We start from the raw sequence: 25764 nt of genomic DNA, 5'->3' as shown, positions 1-25764 counted from the left end.
AGGGATCAAATCTGGGACCTCTTGAGCTCATGTACACGCCTCAACTGCCTGAGCTCTACTAACCAAGGCTGTAGCAGGCTCATCAATTTCCAACTGGCCTAGCCACCACTAGAGAGGGATAGAGTGCCACACAGAGCAGACATGGGTTACACTTTTACCCACACAAATGTGCATTTATTTTAAAATCCCATTTCATTTTTTTAAGTATGCATCAGGTGCATTTATTCAGGGCAGCCCAGAGGATTCAGGGGTCCTGGGGTCTTTGGTGGCGGGGGGCCTGTAATTCGGCAGCGGGTCCTGCTTCGGCGGTAATTTGGCGGCGGGGCGGAAGGACCCCTCGCCACCGAAGACCCGGAGTGGAAAAAGCTCCAGGGACCTGGGCCCCGCAAGAGTTTATTGGGGGCCCCAAAGCGAGTGAAGGACCCCACTCCAGGGGCCCCGAAAAACTCTCGTGGGGGCTCCTGCGGGGCCCAGGACCTGGGGAAAATTGCCCCACTTGCCCCTCCCCGGGCAGCCCTGCATTTATTTCTGGAACTTCTTTTCCTGTTGGCCATTGCATTATTGTAACACATCAAGGAAAAAGTCTAGTGAGAATCAAGAATCCTGCAGATTGACAAGAGGAGCAAGTTTTATTAAAAGCAAACTGTAAACTTTTGTACTTTAAAGAAACAATTTGATTTAGCAGGTCAAACACAAGGTGTCAGCAGACAAGTTGGAAGGTCTTTGGGACTGCTTAGTGGCCTCAAAAGTTATTTCTTGTTTTATTATTTGATTTCTTTGGAGGTGTTCATACCAAATATGTTGACACAGCTTCTAATTTTTCCCCAGGCTGATTGTGCAAATTTAGTACAAACATTACAAATAGCCAGTGTTCTCAATGATTTTGCAGAAACCTCAATAACCTTATAGAAAAGGTGACCTTAGAAATAACCTTAATTTATTGTCTGTGGATGGATCATAAAAAGGTATTTGGTGCCAAATCCTGCAGCAAGCTGATGCACATTTTTTTTAAGTCAAGATAAAATGTGTGGTATTTAAAAAAACATATTCTTGTCCTTCAAGAAAATAAGCTTTTTCAATAGAAAGAGAGCTCAGAATCAGAACTTCAGATCAGCATATTCATTAATTTTGGGTAGGGGGAAATGGTAATTGTTTATATAGATTTAAACAAGACGTAAAAGACTCCAGACATGATTACCATATATGAAAAATACAGTCACTCTACTCCAACAAAAATAAATGTACAAAACAAGAACAGAAAAGAAAGAAAACCTACTCCATCCACAAATCACAGCTCTCGAGGCACAGATCTGCACCCTCACCATATCCCTTCCTTCTCAAAATCTAGGAAAAAAACGGTGGGCTTTGATGCAAGCCCTGAAGATTAACAGATCTGGGTTATTTCAGACCAAGCACGTATGGAGTACATCCAAATCTAGATTTTGCAGTTGGCTTCTGTCTTTAAGATAGAGCATTTCCTTAACCTGAGACTTCTATGCAAACTCAATCTCAAATGATACAGGTATATCTTATTAAATGAAAGCCTCATTTCTGTCCAAACCAAATAAAGATGGTAGTCTTCACTGAAGACATCTATAAATTCACTCCCGGTTTCCCCTTTCAAACTACAGCCATGTTTTGCACTTGCTGTGTTTTGAAGAGTTTGGTTAGGATTTTTTTTTAAAGATGAGAAAAGTGCATTTTTTCCATCCTGGGTGAAGTGAAAATCAGATGAAGTGATTCTGAGGAGAATTTAACTCTAAAAATTAAATTTCCTCTCTTTGCTTAGTTTAAGCAGACTTTTCACATTATTGCTGACCTTTCTAAGGAAGTCTCACACCTTCAGGAAGAACACAAGCATAGAAAATTTTAGCCAAAAAAGTGTATGTTTCAACACAACATGAATATATCTATAAATGAAACTTCAGTAGAGAGGGTGCTAGGAGCCACCTGCTAGAACTACTTCTGCTCTTGACAATTACATAGAAACAGCATATTTTCAGCTTTTCCATACTCATTCATTAGTATTAAAAAAAACTGCAAGTGACTTCTATAATAGCTGCCCACTTATATTTAATGTTAAACTAATACCACAGTATTTGTCAGTGTTTTCACAATATTTCTGAAGAGCTCTGTATAGCTCAAAAGCTTGTACCTTCTACCAACAGAAGTTGGTTTAGTAAAACATATTACCTCACCTGCCTTGTCTCTCTAATATTTCACATTGTTTAGGGGAATTACTACTGCAGAGAGAGAGGTTATTTCATTAATCTTCATCCACTTTTGGAAAAATGATTACATTTCAGATTTCTATTTAAATTTTGTTCTTAAATGTTAAAACCAAAAAAATAAATTATTACCTCTCCTAGCAGTGGTGAAAATGTTCTCTCTGGGTCAGATGCAGGCCATAAAATTCCATAATTTCGCCTACAGACACTCATCTGTCATTAAAAGATGCAATGAATGGAGACTACTGATCCTAGTATGCATTGCAACTAGGCAGCTGAGATGAAGGTGGGGTACTAATGCTGTGACCTATTACTTCCTTGGGCCACATGTCTGTATTTAAGATGTGAATGCCTTTAATCCATTCCATTTTATTCAGGTTAGATTTACTCCTTGGGGCTCGTGGCCAATGTAATCTTCAAAGAGGGCACTATGACCCTATGTATGTGAAATAGTTTCAAGAGATGTAATGCACTCTCTCTCTACAAAATAACAGTGTACTGTAGAAATCTTAATGCGTGTAAAAAAGTATTTTTTACTTTATTTGGACTGCACTGATATTATTGTTTTAATTCCATGTTGCATTAAGGATAAAAACCTGTAGTAAGGCTTCAGAACAAAGTTCAGCTGCATCAGATCATACAAATCACCTCTAATGTGCTTTCTGTTAAAAGCATTATTGCTTATTATTTATTTGTTAAAAGTCAACTGCATCTCAGGGTGGTACAAGGCACAAAATACAAATTCCATGGCCCTAGGAGATTGCAATTTAAACAGGAGAGAGTATACATATGCTTTTGTGCAATAGATTTATACACATAGACATGAAGCCTGGGATAACCAAAGTCTAAATTTATAATATAATCCTTCAGGCTGGATGTTTTGGTACACAACATACACGTGTAATAGAAAACTACTAGACATAACCACAGTTTATACTTTAAAATGAAACATCACTTTTATTGCATTAATACTGCCTTACCTCAAAACTGCCTTCTAGGGATAATAAAAATATCACAACTTTTGAAGATATGGGATGGGATTTTCAAAAGCACCTAAGTGGTTTAGGACCATAAATGCCACTAAGTCAATGGCTCTTGTGCTTCTAATTCACTTAGGCATTTTTGACAATCCTACCCATGGTTATTGTCATGATAGAAAAAATGCTTCCTTTTTAACATAAAGCACTGTATGTATTCATGTAGACTACAATGTTCAGAGACGCATTAAGGGAGTTCGGTGCACAACTTCACATAGAAAACAGATGCAAATATTTCAGTACAAAAGTGTGCCAAGCACAAAATGCACTACACAGTGTAAAATGCAGCATCACAGTACTATTTTTGTTCTTCCAGATATGACTAAGTTTGTTTTCATTTTAAGCAGCGGTATTTTGCTTTCTAGATTTTTTGGGGGGGGCGGTTTCCTGGCACAATATGATCAGCACTGGCTGTGTTCCCATTTCTGAGTAATTAATTAGCTGCACCCACTGTCTCATATGTTTATAGTTTCCTACCCTATACTGAGTGAAAAATGGATATATAAAGCCATAGGCTTGACCTCAACTGACCTAACATTTGATTGCCTACATCCCAGTTCATGGGTGAGAGCCTGCGTTGACTTCCATGGTCCTCAGCACAGCTTGTAATTGATTTCCATTTGACCTGCAGTGTTTAATTTTGCTCACTAAGGAGCTCCTAGATCATCTTTGTTATCTAGTAAGATCAGTGCACCATATGCACACATAGATCCACAGGAGGTCTCAGACAGCTGTAGCTTTAGTGAGGGACCACCAAGCGCCATCTCAGAGGCTGTCCATTTTGAAAGCAGTTTTCAAAGGATTTCCTGAAACTCTGAGCTTTATTTTGGAATCAAAGTTTAATGTCAAGCTGCTTGTTTTTTTTTAAAAAGTTACTTAATTCTAATTAACAGGAAATACGTCTTTAGCCTTTTGTTTGACAAGTATTTATAAAAACTACTTCTCTTCTATTTTCAAAACAGAATGTAGTGTGACAGTAGAGCAGACTTCAGAGTGGTATTTTCAATGTATATACTTAAATAGTGCCACAAATATCATAAAAGCTGGAATATAAAAACCTAATTTAGTAAGGAATCTAGAATAACTGACATCTTAGTAAGTCACATTGTGGGTTTCCTTCTATGTTTTGGGAATCTATTCTCTCAATGCACACTTTGGAATTCATTTTTACTAATGGTTGTTGTGCCCATTGTCAATGATAAATTATATTGAAGTGAAATGGTTTTAGCCAATCAGAACAAAGAAGTTTATGTTTACTGACTCACAGATACATGCTCATTTCTGTAACTATGCACAATGCAAGTCTCTGCACTCTGATTCATTGCTGTCATCAGAACTCACCCTAACGACTTGCGCAACAAACATGGCCCATCTCTGCTTCAGCTTCATCCTGCCAACAGAAGAAGAAACACTGCTGTTTCTAAACAACCATTTCAAGACCAGTTGTATCTCCCCCACACAAAAATGTAGTTATTAAACAGTTCAGAGCATCACTACCATCTACTTGAGAGTGCTTCCTGTTAGCTGATTAATAATTATACAGTAACCTCAGTACCTCATCCTCTGGCCTCTGCTTTTGTTTGGCCTGGTAATTGGCTTGTTACCGTATAAACAGGAAGCTTACTCAATTATCTAAATAAACTCTAGTGTATATAATTCACTACTAGGTTAATGAATAGGAAGGTGGCCAATAGTAGAAAGCATTACATGCAAGAGAACAGATTTTATGAGAGCCAAAACATGTTGGTATTATTATGATCTTCAGTAATGTCTGAAACTAGTTTAAGGGAAAAACACCTGCCAAAATGAAAAACTAGATTTAGATTTTTCTTGCAAATACACACGGAGACTCAGCCCTCACATAGCTCCACTGAAGGCAGTAGAGGGATCATCATTCAATACATTTGCAATTAAGTGTTGTGTTATCTCTTGTTCTCTCAACAGCCACTTTTACACAATAATCTGCTGAAAAATTCCTGTCAAATTGTCAATCTTTTGTCCCTCTTCCAAACCTCCCTGGAGTCTCTAGTTTTTAGTTTTAGGTTTGGTTATCAAGACTGAAATTGTTCAAATAAGCAATGTTATTTTAGTTCTCAAAATGAATTTTATTTTATCCAGACGCTGATGATCATACCACTATCTTCATTTAGAGCAACATTCTGTAGAGTACCTAGCCTTTAAGTCATTTTTACTTCAATTCACCACTCTCTTTTTTAAAATGACTGTGCTTGACATAAAACACTAGTTGGCTTCAAAACTGTGACTTCCCTGTCTTTGGCAAACTGTCCACTCACTTATTCCATGCTTTTCTAATGGAACTTCTGGAACCACTTAAAGTCCATTAAGATACTACCAGCTTCAAGTAAAAATGATACTTGAGTGCATTAATGCAGTTGGGAAGACTGAAGAATGTCTATTTCATAAGAAACTAAGTACGTCGCAAGCTAGTAGCTACATCCTTCAAACAAGGCTGTTTTTAAGATTATCCACAAGAAAGTGTTGATTTTTAAATCTATGCTTTGTAAATTTTACCTAGATTTTAATTTTTTTTTGCCTGCGTTATCTTGTTTTACAAAGCAAAAAAGTTACTTTCATGTACTTTCATGAGTAAGATGCATTTATTGGATAAGGTTAGTTATCATACACACTATTTCTAATATTGTGTATATATTGTGGCAAATTGCCGGCACTATTTTGATGGGTCTCACGCTTTCTCTTCTTTGGGGAGGGTTCAGGGCACCATTTCTTGCCCCTGCAGTGGAATGTTAACTGCCCCACTAGTGTCCTAGAGGAGGGGAGTGGAGAGGGAGGGACCTGGGACCACCCTCTATTCCAGGTCCCAGCCCAGGGGCCCTGAGGATAGTGGTAAACCACTTGAACTGACATTTCCTTCCCCTGGGCTACTTCCCTCTCCTGCCCTTCAGCTTGTGGGGGGCTTCTGGCCCTCCCTCTGTACAAGCCAGGTGCCCCTTTACCTAGGGTCTTGGACTTCTTAGCTCACCGCAGCACTTCTCCAGACTGTCCTCTACTTCCCTTCAGACTGTTCTCTGCTCCAACTTCCACACTGTCTGATTGAAGCAGGGGGTTTTCATCATGTGACTGGTTTCAGGTGCTCTAATTGGCTTCAGGTGCTCTAATTAATCTATAGCAAACTTTCTTTCCATTACAGGGAATAAGGCTCCCTTCTAACCATCTCCTGCTGTCCTCTGGCCATGCTGTATCACAATATATATACACACAAATATACACATACAGTGTAATATATTATACATAAGGGCCACGTGCTAGCTTAAACCAGAATAGCTCCATGAAGAAAATGGAGCTATGCCTATTTAGACCAGATGATCCCAGGGTTTCTTGGATTTATATTTAAACCAATACAAGCTAAAAAAAAAAAAAAAAAGTACCCTAAAGCCATTGTTTAGTGTTGAACTTCTTAAAAATAAGCCCTGAACATATTTTTCTGTTTGTTTCTCAACTTGTCTTTGAGTTATGTCTCCAAATGTGCTGCTGAGAAGTTAAATAATTCATCAAGAACAGATGTAGGCAACTTATGGCACACGTGCCAAAGGCGGCACGTGAGCTGATTTTCAGTGGCACTCACACTGCCCGGGTCCTGGCCACCGGTCTGGGGGGCTCTGCATTTTAATTTAATTTTAAATGGAGCTTCTTAAACATTTAAAAAACCTTATTTACTTTACATATGACAACAATAGTTTAGTTATATATTATAGACTTATAGAAAAAGACCTTCTAAAAACATTAAAATGTATTACTGGCATGTGAAACCTTAAATTAAAGTGAATGAATGAAGACTCGGCTACACCACTTCTGAAAGGTTGCCGACCCCTGATCTAGAGAGAGGGAGATGGATTCTGGTGTGGAGAAAAAGTGTTCTTTAGATTGTAAATTGTAGTTGGGAAGAAAATTTGGACAAAAATGCTTTGGAAAATACAATTTGGAAGTGAGCCATAGTTTGCTGAAAATAAACCCCAAACTAGCCAAAATTGATCACTTTGGCAAAGCAGCTCCATTTGCTGAGCACCAAGGCAGAGTAGGTGTGTCCATGCAAATACGGTCTGCTCTTGAAGTCTCCCCCCCAGTTTGTCATTAGATGTCAGCACAGAACTCATTCAGACCCTTATTACAGGTCCTAACATATTACCTTCTGCGGAAAACATTTAGGTTAGTTACACAGACCATCAACCACTCTCATACATTAAGAAAATAAAATTAAGAACATACCATTAACCCTCTGGTACCTGGTGTTGCAGCTCTACAATTATACAGTACATCACAAATTTGGAACATGGCATATAAATGCTGGTTTCTTATCACTCCATGAATTAGAATTTGAAGTACAACTTTCTTCTTCTTGTGTGGGATGGAGTGTAAGAAACTGAGTCCTGATGAGAGAGTAAACCTTCTATCTAGTTATAACTAACTACAGATGGTTCTTGTTACCATAGATCTGAGTATCATTTTGCTGTATGGAGAGAGAATCCCAAAACCACTATGAGAAATGAGTGGGAGCGAATGTGGTATTTGTTTTCTTCTTGTGACAAATCACATCTTTGAATTTTCAGGTATTTTTCCTCTCTCTCTCGGTAGCTAAAACAACAACTGCAATCCTATGATAGCTGAACTGCAGACATTACAAATACAAATCCGGAAAGACTTGGGGATAGGTTAGGTAAGGCCCAATTGAGTCTACCTAGAACATCTATGAAAATAAAGGTTTCCACCTCTGCATCAATGTAAATCAGGAGTAACTCTTTTGAAATGAGGCAAGTTACACTAGCACAAGACCTGTGTGAGAAGAGAATTGGACCTATTTGTTACTGCTGTATATAAGTCTGAACGGACATCTAGTGCTGTGTTCATGCGCAGCCCATGGGTGCGCTGACATTTTCAAAGCCACCACTCAGCTGCCACCTAATCTTGTAGGCACCTACAACCCCCAGGCACCTAAGTGTCTGCTGGTCAGCAAGTGCTGATGCTGCCCCCAGCTGGCGAGCTGCTTAGAGCACCTACCGAAGCCCCCGAAATGGGATTCTCAAACTACATGGGGCCATGTCTGTCTTGGCAGTGGAACCAGATACTGATGCATGATCAGAGCACACCTAACTTCTGTCATCTGACAGCCCCTGCGTCAGTAGGGCCAGAGGCAGGCCACAAATATGTATGGGTGCTCTGCTGCCACTCTGCCTAACACAGCCAGGAGGACTGAGATACAGAGGGTGAGCATGAGAGAGGTATTAAGCAGGAGAGAGATGGCTTCAGCTGCTAGGGCGTCGGTTACCCTCAGGGTATATCTATACAGCCCAGAGCAGTGAGTCTCCCAGCCCAGGTCGACAGACTTGGACTTGCAGATCTCAGGCTGCTGCACTAAAAATTGTTGTGTAGATGCTTCAGCTTGGGCTCTGAAGCCTAGAGGTGGGGTGGGCTTCAGAGCCCAAGCCAGAATATCTATACGGCTATTTTTAGCACAGAAGCACCGGCTGGGAGGCTTGTTGCAGGGGGCTCTGTCGACATACCTGGTGTGACTTACCTGGCTTAGGTGTTTAAATCCAGGAGAGGATTCTCAAAGGAGGATGCAGAGCAGAGGGAGGTGCCCATATCTGTCCCATCAGCCAGTTGCACCTGGTCAGCCATTTGGGTCCTAAGTCCCTCTCCTCTTCCTATTCATCTCTTTGGCATTTCACTCCTGGCCAGTTTAGGCAACTCCCCCCTTAGCTGGCTAGCTTCTGAAAATCTCTTCTTTAGGCACTTAACTCTCCCCAAGCACTGGCTGGGGATCTGGGACCCTATTTTGGTGCTGAAATTTCCACTGGGCACCAGGCTATCTAGGGCTTAGGCATTGCAGTGCAAATGAGCAAAATAACGCCCAAGTACTTTCAGCTCTTTCCCTATCAGGATTCAGTACCCTATTGTCCCCCAGATTTCGTTTCCCTCAGTTTCTCATTGCTCCTATCTTTTTTTTCTGCAGCTGCCTGGGGACCTGCCAGTGGTGTAGAGCCACTGTAGCAATTCCTATGCCACCTCCCCATCCTATCATCTGTTTACAGACATCACTTCATGTCAGTGATAGTAGAACTGCTCCTCTTGAGGCTGTGAGTAGCAGGACAAGTTAGAGCAGCCGTGGGGTGGCATGAAGAGTAGTAAGAGATGTAGACAGGAGTGGCATTGTGAGTGACCTCGAAGATCTGCATGAGGAATTACTACATTGATATGGAAGTTGAGAGGAAGCCAGTGGAGGAATCCAAAGTGAAGAGATGTATAACTTGGTCAGAAAGAAGTGTTAGGAAAAAAATTTCAGCACCAGCTTTTTGAGTGGACTGAACAATAGTCACCACATTTATGATCAGTGCCAAACATCTTGACAGGAAACCCCAAATGCACTGAATTAATTACATCTCTAACATTTTCCTGCTGCACAGATAGCTTTGGATAATTTGAAATAAAGCTTAAACAAACAAGAACTAGGCAGGCTACAGTCACTGCTTTTAAATTATTTCAGATTGTAATGGGGTGTTGCTGGGCCCTCCTCGCTTCTGCCCCTGCCGCACCCACAGACCAGCCGGAGACCTCAGCACTAGTGCAATCATCTATACTCTTTATTTACAGTATCCATTACCATCACCTTCTAGCTACAAACAGCTTCAATATTACAGCCTCAAGGACTGCTAGCTCCTGCAGCCAGCAGAGACAAGCTCTCACTCACTCTAATTCCCCCCCTGTTCCCCGCTTCTTTCCTGCCAGCCTTTATGTAGGCCTTGGCTAACAAGGCCGCAGCTGTTCCCTATTTGCCTATCAGGCCTACTCAGCCAGTTCCAATTCCCCTTTCTTGATTGGAGCTCTTGCAGGCCCACCGACAGCAATTCTGGGCCCCAGGATAGAACAGTCAATGGACCCCCACGCACGCACAAGCCACGCCCATGTGGACACGGTTCGCCTGACATTTTGGTGGTGCTGTCCCTGCGCTGGCTGGTGCCTCAGCAACCTGCAGCTGCGCTGCTGGGTGAGCTCTTAAGCATGGCCAGGGCTCCCACATGCCCGCCCAATAGAGTTGCCAACTGTCTAATTGTGCCAACCCAAAGGCCCTTGCCCTGCCCCTGCCCCGCCCCTTCCCTCAGGCCATATCCCTGTCCTGCCCCTTCTGAGACCCCCACCCCTGCTAACTCCATCCCCATTCCCTCTGTCGCTTGCTCTCCCCCACCCTCGCTCACTTTCACCAGGCTGGGAGAGGGGGTTGGGGTGCATGAGGGGCGCACAGGCAGGGGTGGCTCTAGGCACCAGCACAGTAAGCACATGCCTGGGGTGGCAAGCTGTGGGGGGTAGCCTGCTGGTCGCTGTGAGGGTGGGAGGCAGGCAGCTTTCAGAGGCACTCCTGTGGGAGGTCCCCTGGTCCCGGCAATTCAGCGATGGGCACGCCGATGGTGTGGCACCGGTGGACCTCCCACAGGCATGTCGCCGAATCTGCATGACCAGCAGACCACTCACAGACACCTCGCTGAAAGCCAACTGACTGCTGTGCTTGGGGCAGCAAAAAACATAGAGCCGCCCCAGGGTACAGGATCTGGGAGGGATTTTGGAGAAGGTGAGGGAACGGACTTTAGGAGGAAGTTTTGGTGCGGGAGAGGGTGCGGGATCGGGCTCTGGGAGGGAGTTTGGGTGCAGGAGGGGGTGCGGGGTCTCGGCTGGGGCAGGGGTTGGGTTGCAGGAGGGAGTCAGGGGTTCGGCGCTTACCTCAGGCAGTTCCCAAAAGCAACCGGCACACCCATCTGGCAGCGGCTCCTAGACGGAGGCCCAGGGGGTCTTCGCTTGCTGCTGCCCACAGGCACCGCCCCTGCAGCTCCCATTGGCTGCATTTCCCAGCCAATGGGAGCTGCAGAGTCGGCGCTTAGGGTGGGGGCAGTGTCCGGAGACCCCCTGCCCCTTTCCCGGGTCTGTAGGGAAGCCTGCCTTAGCTCTGCTCTGTTGCCAGCAGAAATGGCCAGGGGCTGCCTAGTCCTTGGCCAATTGCCCCCTTTCCCCCGCCCCCCACCAGTTAGCGGGACTGCGTATAGCCCTTCCTGCAAGTGCTAAGCAAGGAGAATTGTTGTTGAAAATTAATGGAAAATTGGTAATAAGAAAAATACTTTTCTTTGCTAGTAATATCAAATTATGAATTAGTGAAGAGAAAGGAGACTTCTGGGGGAGGGCTGGTGAAGAGGTTAGAAAAATAATAGAGTACACTAACACTGAAGAAAACTAGTAGCAAAAAGAATGAAAGCAGTAAACCTGGTAATGAGAAACTCCCAGATGGTTGATTGCCAGTTAAAAATGTTGGAAAACCAAATGTGCACCAGAAATATTAGTGCTAGGAATCCCTTCAGGAAAAGGATATACAGACCCAGTTGAATTGATGGAGAATTTATTACAGAGACATTGTAACTAAATACTAAAAACGTTTTCTGTTGACAGGGCCAGAGTTCCCTGAGTCAATGAGAAGACTTCACAATGACTCTAGCAAGGTAATAATGTGGTTGTCTCTTTTGCAGACATCTGGGACAACAGTAGTGCTTATTGCAGCCAGGAAGACAGGAAACACGCTCTACTAGAATTCAGAACTATTATTTCTCCAAATTTGAGACTAACTATGCAAAATGGCCAGCAAAACTTGGCAGAATTTAAGAGAGCATTCATGAGAGAAGAAACTGATGCCAAAATACAATACCCCACTATACTGCAGGTGGGTTATAGAAGCAAAACATATCTTGTAGGACAAAGAATCTTTCACAAAATTACTGGACAAACTCAGAGCTTAATTCAGCATTCATACCAAGCACAGAATACCTTCTGGGACTACTGGCAGCTTTGTGCAAGGCTCTATCTCCATGCATAAAATAATGCTTAACAGAGGAGACAAATAGACCTTCCACTGAGATGAAATATTTGGAGTACTAATTATTGCTGAAGCCCAAAATCAGTGTTTATATCTTATTGTTCAATTGGCTAGAGTAAGGACAGAGATCACTCTCTGATCATTGATAGAACATAGTTTCTTTTTCTTATAGCTATTCAATGCCTTCTGAGTTTGGCTTGAAAGAGTGAATTTTAAAAAATGTCTTCATATATTTTTGGACAGCAACTGTTCACAATGAGCTGTAGGCCCCAAACCTTGGAAGAATTCATAGACAGAATGGTACTGGTATTCCCATGGTCAAATCTCTTTGCAAACTCACAAGTAAGATTCAGTTTCACACACCTTCACATAGAGTTAGGAGAGGTTTCATGATAATAGAAAGACTGGTCCAATGATCAGGGCACTAATCTAGGACTTGAGGGATGTGGGTTCAAGTCCCTGCTCCACAGTAGACTTCCTGTGAGACCTTTGGCAAATCACTTGGTCTTTTTGTGCCTCAGTTACTCATCTGTAAAATGGGGATATTACTACTTCCTCTTGGGACAATAAATACACTAAAGACTGTGAGGCACTCAGCTACTACTGTACTGCCATATGATATGACCTTTCCAAATGAACTCAGTTGGGAATACACTTGCGAAAACCAGTCTCAAAGCATTCAAAGGTATTCTGATCAAGCACAATTTTGCATAAGAAACATTATGCTTTCATGCTCTTTTAACTGTAATTAGGAAGAAAAAGAAATATAGGGCAGAATTTTTAAGTGAGTTGTGCATAACTATAGATACACATTTGCACATTACTAACTTGTTATTTATTAACCTACATGTAAATATTTGGTATTTGTGAACAAATGTGGCCAATTAGACACTTAACTGGCTAAGTGCATGTGCAAATGCCTGATTTACATACACTGATCAGCTAACAAGTCAGAAGTACACAAATGTATGACCACAACTGCACCTAACTTTCAAAATCTGACCCATGATGTTATTGTTAATATCAGCATTCTGGAAGTAATTTATCTACAGTGGAAGTTTACTTTTTCCTAAAACCAAGGGTCAGGTGGAGGGAGGAGTGGTGGACTGCTCAAGCTCCACCCACACACTCAAGCTGTTCACAATATCAGTGTAGCTAAACATGAGTGTTTAAAAATGATAAACAGAGAAACAACTTATAATGTTGATGTTTAGTTAGGCTGCAATGTTACCACAGCATTCAGGTGATGGTGGTGGTTCCTACATCTCAGAATTACTCTTTCAGGCTACCTGTCAATAGTCAGTTGGAAATAACACTGTATCCATTCATACTCTGAAGCTTGTTTCTCAATCAGAGTGAAAAACATCTGTCAATTTGAAAATGAAAACTGAAGTTTTTCAGAAACTGCAGGGTCCACAAGAGAAGTGAGGTATAGAAGTGGCCAGTCCCATCTCAGATCAACCATTGTCTAAGGCCAAGATGAGCAGATAAGCTACTCCAACAGCTCTTTTGTAGGTCACTATATTTTTGCTGTAAATCTTTTAGATCCTTAAAAACTAGGGCAGTCAAGCAATTAAAAAAATAATCTGGATTAATCACGTGATTAATCACACTGTTAAACAGGAATAAAATATCATTTATTTAAATATTTGAATGTTTTCAAATATATTGATTTCAATTACAACACAGAATACAAAGTGTACGTGTTCACTTATATTTATTTTTTATTACAAGTATTCGCACTGTAAAAATCAAAAGAAATAGTATTTTTCAATTCACCTAATACAAGTAGTGCAATCTCTTTATTATGAAATTACAACTTACAAATGTAGGTTTTTTTTGTTACATGACTGCACTCAAAAACAAAACAATGTAAAACTTTAGTGCCTACAAGTCCATTCAGTCTTATTTCTTGTTCACCCAATCACTCAGACAAACAAATTTATTTACATTTGCAGAGATAATGCTGCCCGCTTCTTGTTTACAATGTCATCTGAAAAGTGAGAACAGGCATTTGCATGGCACTATTGTAGTCAGTGTCACAAGATATTTACGTGCCATATGCACTAAGAATTCATATGTCCCTTCATGCTTCAGTCACCATTCCAGAGGACATGTGTCCATGCAAATGGCAGGTTTAGCTTGATAATAATCCAAAGCAATGCACGCAGATGCATGTTCATTTTTATCATCTGAGTCAGATGCCACCAACAGAAGGTTGATTTTCTTTTTTGGTAGTTTGGGTTCTGTAGTTTCTGCATTGAAGTATTGCTCATTTAAGACTTCTGAAAGCATGCTCCACATCCTGTCCCTCTCAGATTTTGGAAGGCACTTCAGGTTCTTAAACCTTGGGTCGAGTGCTATAGCTATCTTTAGAAATCTCACATTGGTACCTGTGATGTTGCACTCTATATTATTTTATGAAAGTATGCTGATGAGTTATGCTAATGCAACTAAAGTATGCTAATACAACTAAAATATGCTTCAACAAAAGGTCTCTTGCAAGGTATCATTACAAAGCTTATAATCTACTGAGTGTGGTTACGCTATTTGTATAAATGTATCACTCTTGTATCTGAAACTAGAAATATAAAATATAACTCTGAGGGCCTATTGTAATTATGCAAAGTGTGGGCCGTTAATGGTGGTTTGGAATCTTGATGGCTCCCATCAACCAGGACAATTGACTGTGGATGGCTCTGTTTGCAGGCAGGCCTTCCTGTGAGTCAGGCTGGGAGAAATGAAGGCTTGGGGTCTCACAGGACATGTGACCATGTCATCTGGTACTGAAATCCATCTTAAACCTGGGTTTTTTCCATTTAGAAGGGGGGGAGGGACCCAGAGAGACAAAACATTCCCGCCTTGTGTCAATGCCATATAAGGGGATGGAACAGAACAAAGGGGGCTGCAGTCATAAGAAATCCCCTAGCTACCACCTGAGCTGGAACAAGGGTTGTACCAGGGGAAAGGATTGTGCCCAGACTAGGAAGGCATCCAGTCTGTGAAAGAGACTTAGTGAAACATCTCTGAGTGTGAGATTTTATATGTATTCAGTTTTATTACTGCATTAGGCTTAGACTCGCATGTTTTATTTTATTTTACTTGGTAATTCACTTTTTTCTGTCTGTTACTACTTGAAACCACTTAAATCCTACTTTCTGTATTAAATAAAATCATTTTTTACTTATTAATTAACCCAGAGTATCTATTAATACCTGGGAGGGGGAACCAGCTGTGCATCTCTCTCTATCAGTGTTATAGAGAGTGAACAATTTATGAGTTTACCCAGTATAAACTTTATACAGGGTAAAACGGATTTATTTGGGGTTTGGATCCCATTGTGAGCTGGGCATCTGAGTGTTAAACACAGGAACGCTTCTTAAGCTGCTTTCAATTAAGCCTACAGCTGTTAGAGGTTGTGGTTCAGACCTGGGTCTGGGTTTGCAGAAGGCTAGTGGGACTGGCTCAAACCAGGCAGGGCACTGAAGTCCCAAGCTACCAGGGCAGGAAAGCCAGGGCAGAAGTAGTCTTGGCACATCAGTTGGCAGCCCCAATGGGGTATCTGTGATCCAACCTGTCACACGACCTTCTTTGCGTTTTGTGAAATCTGCAGTGAAAGTGTTCTTAAAATGAACAACATGTTTCTGGGTCATCATCCCAGACTGCTATAACATGAAATATATGGCAGAATGTATGTAAAACAGAGCAGGGAACATACAATTCTCCCCCAAGGAGTTCTGTCACAAATTTAATTAACACATTTTTTTTTAAACAAGTGTCATCAGAATGGAAGTATGTCCTCTGGAATGGTGCCTGAAGCATGAAGGGGCATATGAATTTTTAGCATATCTGGCATGTAAATACCTTGCAATGCCGGCTACAAGAGTGCCATGCAAATGGCTGTTCTCACTTTCTGGTGACATTGTTTCTGAGTGCAGTTATGTAACAACAACAACAAAAATCTATATTTGAAAGTTGGACTTTCACAACAAAGATCGCACTACAGTAACTAGTATGAGGCAAATTAAAAAATATTGGTTTTGTTTATCATTTTTACAGTGCAAATATGTGCAATCAAAAATAATATACACTTTGTATTCTGTTTTGTAATTGAAATCAATATTAAGGAAAATGCAGAAAAACTTGCAAAATATTTAATACATTTCAATTGATATTCTATTGTTTAACAGTGTGATTAAAACTGTGATTAATGAAGATTAACCTTTTTAATGGCGATTAATTTTTTTGAGTAAATCGTGTGAGTTAACTGCGATTAATCGACAGTCCTATTAAAAACATTTTCAATGTACTGTTTCATTCTGCGCATGATGTCTATAAAGATAAAATTGACTTCTTGGGGAAAAAGGTGTGTACATCAAAGCTATTATGGCAGCATAGGACCATATTACAAAATTAATATATATTTGAAGACTTTCCTCTAGATGAACAAACTGTTAATAATGCAGTAACCTGTCAATTAGAATTACTAAGAGATTCATAGATTGTAGGGCTGGAAGGGACCTCGACAGGTCATCAAGTCCAGTCCCCTGCCCTCATGGCAGGACCAAATACTGTCTAGGCCATCCCTGATAGACATTTATCTAACCTACTGTTAAATATCTCCAGAGATGGAGATTCCGCAACCTCCCTAGGCAGTTTATTCCAGTGTTTAACCACCCTGACAGGAATTTTTTCCTAATGTCCAACCTAAACCTCCCTTGCTGCAGTTTAAGACCAGTTTAAGATCAGTTTAAGCTTCTTGTTCTATCCTTAGAGGCTAAGGTGAACAAGTTTTCTCCCTCCTCCTTATGACACCCTTTTAGATACCTGAAAACTGCTATCATGTCCCATCTCAGTCTTCTCTTTTCCAAACTAAAGAAACCCAATTCTCTCAGCCTTCCTTCATAGGTCATGTTCTCTAGACCTTTAATCATTCTTGTTGCTCTTCTCTGGACCCTCTCTAATTTCTCCACATCGTTCTTGAAATGCAGTGCCCAGAACTGGACACAATATTCCAGTTGAGGCCTAACCAGCGCAGAGTAGATTGATTTCTAGTTTATATGTCTTGCTCACAACACACCTGTTAACGCATCCCAGAATCACGTTTGCTTTTTTTTGCAACAGCATTACACTGTTGACTCATATTTAGCTTGTGGTCCATGTACAAAGGTTAGCAGGAGATCAACCACCTCCGGGCAGCAGGGAGCCACATCGGCTCACTACACACAGTTGTCATTCGGGGGGAATTAGTCTGTCCACGGGGTCTCCCTCTGCAGCCCTTGCGGTAACTGAAACAAACACTGTGAGCCCAGGCCCTGGATCAGGGTGGGCAACAATGAGCCAGGGCTCAGGCCATCAGGCAGGGCTGAGTGGTAGCAGTACAAACAGTGATGAGCCCAGGCCCTGGGTCAGGGCGGGGCAACAATGAGTCAGGGCTCAGGCCCTCAGGTAGGGCTGAGCAGTAACAATAGGCCCAAGCCTCCTCAGGCCTGGGGGAGGAGGAGACTGCCACCCACAAATTGGGTGGCAGAGGGGACACAGGCCCTCCCACTGCACTGTGTCCCAGCCTGGGGCCCTAGCAGCGGCAGAAGACCCGTTGCTTAGTCAGTGGGGATCCTGGCCGCAACACATCGACATGGGCTCTGGCAGTGCTGCAGCCAGACTAGGGTCGGCTGCCCCCGGGCTACTTCCAGACTCCCCTTCAGATTGTACCTGGGTCCAGGTGTTGTCCTCTGGAGGGTCCAAGACCATGGATTCTTCGGGGCAGTGGGCGGTCAGCAGGCCCGGCACCTCCTCTGGGTAGTGAGAAAAGGGCAGGTCCGGCAACTCCTCCGGGTAGTGGGCGCAGGGCAGGCCCAGCCAGTCCTGGCGGCCGTCTTGGGCTGTGGGGTTTTCCCAGTTGCGGGCCAGGCTGGAGACGTCTGGTCTCTCCGGCGGCTGGCCTTACTGAGCTCTGAGGGTGAGCCTTTATACTTCCGGGTTGTTGTTTGACCCTCTGAGGGGCGGGCTCAAAGCTCCCTAGCTCCGCCCACTCCGGCCTCCGGACGAGCTCTTCCCCCTCCGGGGTGGCGGGGAGTCACACCAGCTCACTACAGTTCACTATATCCCCTAGATCCCTTTCTGCCGTACTTCTTCCTAGACAGTCTCTTCCCATTCTGTATGTGTGAAATTGATTGTTCCTTCCTAAGTGGAGCACTTTGCATTTGTCTTTAATAAACTTCATCCTGTTTACCTCAGATCATTTCTCCAATTTGTCCAGATCATTTTGAATTATGACCCTATCCTCCAAAGCAGTTGCAATCCCTCCCAGTTTGGTATCATCTGCAAACTTAAAAAGTGTACTTTCTACGCCAATATCTAAGTCATTGATGAAAATATTGAACAGAACCGGTCCCAAAACAGACCCCTGCAGAACCCCACTTGTTATACCTTTCCAGCAGGATTGGGAACCATTAATAACTACTCTCTGAGTACGGTTATCCAGCCAGTTATGCACCCACCTTATAGTAGTCCTATCTAAGTTGTATTTGCCTAGTTTATTGATAAGAATATCATGCGAGACCGTATCAAATGCCTTACTAAAGTCTAGGTATACCACATCCACCACTTCTCCCTTATCCACAAGACTTGTTATCCTATCAAAGAAAGCTATCAGATTTGTTTGACATGATTTGTTCCATGCTGGCTATTCCTATCACCTTACAACCTTCCAAGTGTTTGCAGACGATTTCCTTAATTACTTGCTCCATTATCTTCCCTGGCACAGAAGTTAAACTAACTGGTCTGTAGTTTCCTGGGTTGTTTTTATTTCCCTTTTTATAGATGGGCACTATATTTGCCCTTTTCCAGTCTTCTGGAATCTCAACATCACAAACAGGTCAATGCATCCAGATAGCTCAAACATGTCAAATTCCATTACTAATGTTTTAGTATCAAGCCTTCTCTGATTGCTATTTGCAGTCCACTTCATACTGGTCAGTTTCCTTTTGGGTAAAAACTTTCTTGCAGTTAGTTATTGCATAGGGCTGATTTACAGCCAAGCAGGAATAAAGCGCTCAATACACACTGAAAGCAGTAAGGTGATTGACAAAAGCTATGGTTTAGATTACAACATAACTGAAGGTCTCAGGTACACACAGACATGCTGTCTCTCAGTTCCCAAATCCTTGATCTTCTCCTTTGATTTCTAGTTTATATACCAAAAATTGATATTACATCACCTGCTCTACAAACTGATACATGGAACAGTGTAAAAGCAGCCTTAATTTATACTACTATTCTTGCCTAAATCTTAACTAGGTTATTCTTTCAGGAAGCACAAATCTTTGTGTGTATGTTGCTCCTGCTGCGGAAGGCCTGCATAGTAGCCTTTGCAGATTTTGGGCAAAATCAGAAGGAAGAACGACTTCTGCATCATCCCTTGCTCTCTCCACTCATGACTTGGAAACTTGCCAGGATACAGGGCAGAGGTCAGACAGGGAGAATAACTGGGGTGCAAGGTCAGACTACAGGGCTGATGGTAGGAGACAGTTTGCTGAGGCCTGGATTGGGGATGAGATGTGGTATGTTACAAGCTGAGAGTGTAATCAGAAAAATGTATATAAGAGGCAGAGATGAACAAACATCAGTTCTCAAGAGAAGGAGAGTTTTCTTTCTTCTGTAAAATCCAGAGCCCACTTCTTTGTCAAGTAAACAAACAGGCTAAAATTAAAGCAAAGCTACATACATACAAACAAACTGAATTAGATATATGTTGAAAGTGACCTCCAATCAGCATTCCAAGCCAAGAGCTTTCTTTCATAGAAATCAAGAGGAGTTAGTTGCTCCTTGTCATAGTTTGCCTTCTATTTAGGAAGCTTTGCTTCCACGCAGCACACACTGACAGAATGTTAACGACAATGTGAAGAAAGCAAGCCCATGGCTGTCATTTCTGATGCAAGTCAAAATGATTACGAAGTAATAATCTGTAGTTCTTCAATGGTGAAGGTGCAATTAGAGCTAATTTGCTTCTCATCTCACTCTCAGAATCTATACATTGTCACATGGAGGCTCTGGATTAGGAAGAGACAACTTTCCACATACACCTAAAACCCCCAAATTATCATGATCGGTTCGCCAAACAATGAACTGGTATGGATAGGAACCATTCCCAATCAGTAAAAAGACCCTTAACGAATGCAGCAAAAGGAATTAAGCTTGTCAAAGTTCTTTAATTGGTAAGACAACGCTAATGATGAGAAAACTCCACAGGGATGCTCAACTGTGGTCAAGATGGGATTCTTTCAAAGTTAAGTCAACATGGAAGAGAAAAAAGAATCCATATAGCCCTAGGGGTTGAGGCTGTTACAGGCCACTTCACTCACTGCTGGGAATCTCCTTTCAGTGCAGTTTTGGCAATGTGACACTCCTTTATTTCTCTGTACCCAGGCAGTCTCCTTTAGTCCTCAGCTCTACTGACAGTTCATCTACAGCAACATTTCCCAAAGTGTGGGGGGGACACACAGGAGCAGCCAGGGAGCATGGGGAGAAGATGTATAAATTCAGATAGGCAGATCTTTAACAACACATGGTAAAGCTGAAGGAGGGCATGATTCGATTCATTTTCCTGAAAAAATACTGACCCAAAGTATTTCGTGGTATGCTGGAATGTAGTCTCACTTCACATTTGTCTTATTTGTAAACGTTTCTGGATGGCATCATTGTTGCTGAGAAACACTAGTTGCATTGTTGCTCATTCTGAACAGTAGTACAATTCCTTATTGGTCCAGCTAAGGTATCTGAATCTTGGCATGTGAAGAGCCAGATTGTTCTCCTTATCGCTTGTTTCAGCACCATGCAGGGACAACTGCAACAAAATTTGTGGGGGCTAAAGGTTTCGGTTAATGGAAACTGAGCCATCAGGATCCCCAGATTTAGTAGCTGCAGCAGTCCTGCCACCTATTTCCCAGCCAGTCCCACTCATTCCCTGCTGATGCTTGCTGTCTCCCTCTGTGACAAATGGAGGTATAAAATGTACATTGCTGACACCAAATAACTGCTATAGTGTGAGCTCAGCCAGCAATCAGCAGGAAGCTTGTCTGCTAAAGTTTGAAGGTTTAAAGTGGCTTGTTTCACAGAATTACTAAAATGCCAGCAAACAAATAGCTGCAATAAAAACAAAGCATATATCATACCTATTATGTGTTCATAAAGAATATATCCCTATTGCAACAGAATGGTAATAGTGCTTACAGATTTAATGCTCCCCCCACACATCCCTAGTGCCAAGATAAAAATATAGAGGGATAAATTTTCAAGAGCCTCTTTGAGGACTCTACTTGTGTGTGCACAAAGTTCAGCTCATGCTTGCATGTGCCTGCACTCCCATGCTGGTGCAAACACTAATGTTTATAATCAGGCATGTGCTGGACTATTAAAAGCATATGCTCAATGGCTGCTCCTGCAAAGCATGCAATTTTATGCACATACAGAATCTAAAGATTTACCGCATGCTATACAGTTTTTTGTTTCAATAAATCAAACTCTGTGTTGAGCATAAGATGTGGCCTATGTCTCTTTTCTCCTTTCTTCTGATGCTTCAGGCCCCCCTCCAGGGCTGCCCAGATGGCGGGGGCAAGTGGGGCAATTTGCCCCAAGCCCCACAGGGATCCCCACAAGAATATAGTATTCTATGGTATTGCCACTTCTTTTATAGAAGGGGCCCCCAAAATTGCTTTGCCTCAGGCCCCCTCAATCCTCTGAGCAGCCCTGCCCCACTCAGTGTATCATCTGTGGAATAAACTCAGTTCCACTTTTTCCAGGAAAGGACTTTGTTTCTTCAGCTATTTTATTGTCCATTTTCCTCACAGGCAGTTTCTTCCACTTGGACAGGTTTCTCTCTCTCTCCCTCCCACTATCCCAATTGCCACTCTCAGATTACACCTGCCCCTCCCTGTATGTTCTGGAACTAAGATCAGGCTCATGCATTATTAGCTTGCTTTTAGTAGCCTAGCAAAGCCTCACTTTACAAAGTCACTCCAGAAAATGGATGCATTGAAGTGCAGAGCATCTGAACCTTGATGTGATAAAGCAGATTATATTTTCAGTGTTCTCAGAAGCACATGTCAGAGAGGGCTAACTGTTATGTCAAAGCAATTGATCTAGCTGTGACTCTGCTCTTACATATCAGACATCACATAGTGCTGACATGTGACTCTTAACATTACAAAACTATCTAAATTATAATATTACAGTCATGAAATGTCACAGAAGGGAAAAAAAAATCTTATTCCACAAAATGAGTGCATTTTATGAATGTGGAAGTTTTGCAACAGTATAAAAAGAGTATTTTTAATATAATCCCTGTGCTGTTCTGGCCCAATAGCAGAGTATTTCCCCCAAGACTAGTAAGATAATATTACAATTTCAAATACAGATTTAATGCTCTGTTTGTAAGTAATCATTGCACAGCTATGAATACACATTTTAAGTTGCACAATTAAATAAGTAAATAATGTAACTTCAGTATTCACAGATCCATTATTTAAATACATCTTGTGAATCATGCAAATGTATGCCTTTAAGGCACAGTCAGGGTAGTCACTCAAGACTGGGCACAGTTCTTCCCTAATGCTCTAGTACTATTCTAACTCTATACACAGGTTATTTCTCATAACTATTACCACAGTTTTATCAACTTTCCATGTAACCCACCAGACCAATAGTTATTTGCCTTTCATACAGTGTTACTATGGTCACAAATGACTGTACTGTATGTCAAATCAAGTACATGTGTTTGGGTTAGGAAGAGAACAGGAAAAAGTGGAAACAGATTCGGAGACTTGAGCATCTTTAAAGATGAAAGCATCATAAGAACATAAGAAAGGCCATACTGGGTCAGACCGAGGGTCCATCTAGCCCAGTATCCTATCTTTCGACAGTGGCCAATGCCAGGTGCCCCAGAAGAAATGAACAGAACAGATAATCATCAAGTGATCCATCCCCTGTTGCCCATTCCCAGCTTCTGGCAGGATTATATTTTCCATTAGTACATTCAAATATTTCATAAGAGCTGTCATTGCCTTGCGCTAAGAAGGCACAATACAGCTCTTAAAGAGCTCATACACAGATCTGTATTGCTTTACATAATCCTACAAAGTAAGATAATACCTTGGAATGCATGATCTTAGAAGGAACTGGTGGGAAAATAAATCCTGAGCAGTGGATGAGCATACTGGGCCAGATCCTTGGCCATGCACTTCACACGGCTCACAGCACAAAAAGGAGAAAAGATGGCTTTAAACCCCAGGTCTGTGTAGGCACCAATCCAGTCTCCACTGTTAAGTGGGGCAGCCTGAGGACTTGCTATCAATAGCCATTAAAATGTTATTCCAGTAGCAACAATGCCACAATTACACTCCCCTTCCCATGGCCACACCTATGCTGTGGAAACTGGAGTGAGTGGGACAGGGGAAAACAGTGCAGGAGCTGCTAGGATGGCTCTACACTACTGAAGGACTTCCCTGAACAAGGGAATCCTTCAAACTGCAGATGTGCCAGATTGATCTGCACAAAGTGGTGGTAAACAGGCACAAAATAGGTGCAGTGCAGCAAAGAATCTGAGCCACTGCAGTCTATATCAACCTCTGAGAGTATGACAGCTAACACTGGGCAGAACCAACTTCTTACCCTGCCAGGCTGGCAATGGGAAGGAAGGCAACATAGCTCGCTGTTAGTGGAGAGTATAAATATTCTTTTACAGAGCTTAAAGAATTTTGCGAATTCCTCATTTTCCCTCATAGCCACATAAAATCATCACCCCATGGTTGACTTCATGACTTTTTCTTTGGAAAAGTGATTTGATCAGCAATAAGATAATCATTGCCAAACAGTAGATGATGGGATTGTAAAAAACACCTGAGCGTGTCAGAGTTCTGTCTTCACACAGCTTCATGGCTGGAGCTGTATGGATGGTGAAATATGTACCATTTTTGCCAGTGCAGACACAGCCCAGGAGACAAGTCATCTTAAAATTCATTTTCAACCATGTATCCAGGAGTTCTCTGAAATATACAAAGCTCTTTGCTCCTCAATTCCATTGGACAGCTGTGGAATGGCAACTACTGCAGAACCTAGTTTATACCTGGAACTAATGTGACATTGTTGTGGAAATACTTGAGGAAATTAAGGTTGCTTTCAGTCTGGGGACGAAAATGAGGTTGGATGTAGCAGGAAGCAGAGGGGCAAGACAAATCAAGTGTTGGATTATTGGCTTGCATGCTTTATTGCACCATCATTTCTAAGCTTCTAGCTTCAGATGTCAGCAGCAGGTGACTTGCTTGCTGACTGATTATTAAGGACAGTGCACCACAGTGCAATGCTGTAGAAAGTTAAAAATGGTCCTTTTCTCAACATTATATGAAACCAACAGGAAAGCATTGGAGAATTGTGACCATGATGTTTCAGGCAGACAAGCATAGGATGAAACAAGAAACTATAGTGGCTCAAAAGAAGATACTAAACATTTCAGAGGTTGTTTTTTGTAAGTGAAATGAAGGATGGAGGTGATGACAAACAGAGTTAAGACAGACCTATCAACATTCCTTGTAAAGCATGTGGCCCAGTAACTTAGTGTTCACTGACTGATCTTGCTGTGTGCCATTGCCCATTATTGTACCAGCATTCTGACTGGCTTTTCATCAGAGACCACTGAGTCTGCCTAATATGTAATGTGTTTTATGATATGGATTATAGCCTTCAAAGTCTCGGACTGGCTTTCCTCAGATTTCACAACCGTCGTATCATGGATTGTTTTCAGTCTGGCTCTCTACTAGTACAAAACCCAACAGCTTTGACCACAGTCCCCTCTGTTTCTTTAGTTTAAATTATTTAAGATGAAAGACAAACAATCTGAACCCAACACCATAATTTTTACACATGCAATCCCTTGGAAACTTTGAATACTGAAAACAGAGACTGGTGTGGTATTGAGGAAAATACATGAGCCAGGTCCTGACGGGATTTGGAGTCACACCTTTATGTAATCATTTTCTCACTTTTCTGTCTGCTGAAATGTTCGAAGCCAGACTAGAAAATCTGGTTTGTCAGATAGAGTGACTTGCTGCTAGTTGTTCCGAGAGGTGTCCAGTGAGTTAGGATGTAAAATGTTGCGGTGTATAAGGCTGTTTTACAGGAACACTACAACTTTGTACCTTTCATTTGCATCTATAGCAGTTCATGGATATTGCAATGAATAAAGAAATATTCAGAACTCAGGAGTATAAGTATTCAGATGCCAGCTAAGAAACAGTAGTTAAGTCTGGCAGATTCTTGTAGTTCTGTGGAAAGGTCAACTGAACAAGTGTCCTTTTTAAAAAATAGGCATCTGTTTTAGTTTTATTAATTTTGACTTTATTTATCAGCAGGACACAAGAGTGTTAAAGCTGGTACAAAACAGCAGCCTGCCGTCCAGCAGGGAAGACCCAAATGTGCTAGGTGTCAGTTTCAAGATAAATACGGTAATTTGTTGAAGTAAAATTGAGCTTCCTGGATGAAACCCTCCACTCCCCCGGGACGCTGCATTTGGGAGACTATTAGCAGCCATGTGGCAGCCATGCCCTGCTGGGACTGCTGG

At 41.9% G+C, this 25764-nt stretch overlaps 1 protein-coding gene across 4 annotated transcripts in view; it reads right to left on the bottom strand.

The window, feature by feature from the left end:
- LNX1 (ligand of numb-protein X 1) overlaps positions 1-25764 on the bottom strand; it is a 359863-nt gene that overhangs the window by 277651 nt on the left and 56448 nt on the right. For all 4 annotated transcript variants that reach the window (XM_050947563.1, XM_050947562.1, XM_050947565.1 and 1 more), the window contains exon 2: positions 4607-4655. The gene's annotated coding sequence lies outside the window, so the exon portion shown is untranslated. The remainder of the gene's footprint in view (positions 1-4606; positions 4656-25764) is intronic.

The sequence above is a fragment of the Gopherus flavomarginatus genome, chromosome 3, assembly GCF_025201925.1.
Source record: "Gopherus flavomarginatus isolate rGopFla2 chromosome 3, rGopFla2.mat.asm, whole genome shotgun sequence".
Classification (NCBI taxonomy): domain Eukaryota; kingdom Metazoa; phylum Chordata; order Testudines; family Testudinidae; genus Gopherus; species Gopherus flavomarginatus.
The sequence above is the reverse complement of the archived record's forward strand: the minus strand, read 5'-3'. Positions and strand labels throughout refer to the sequence as shown.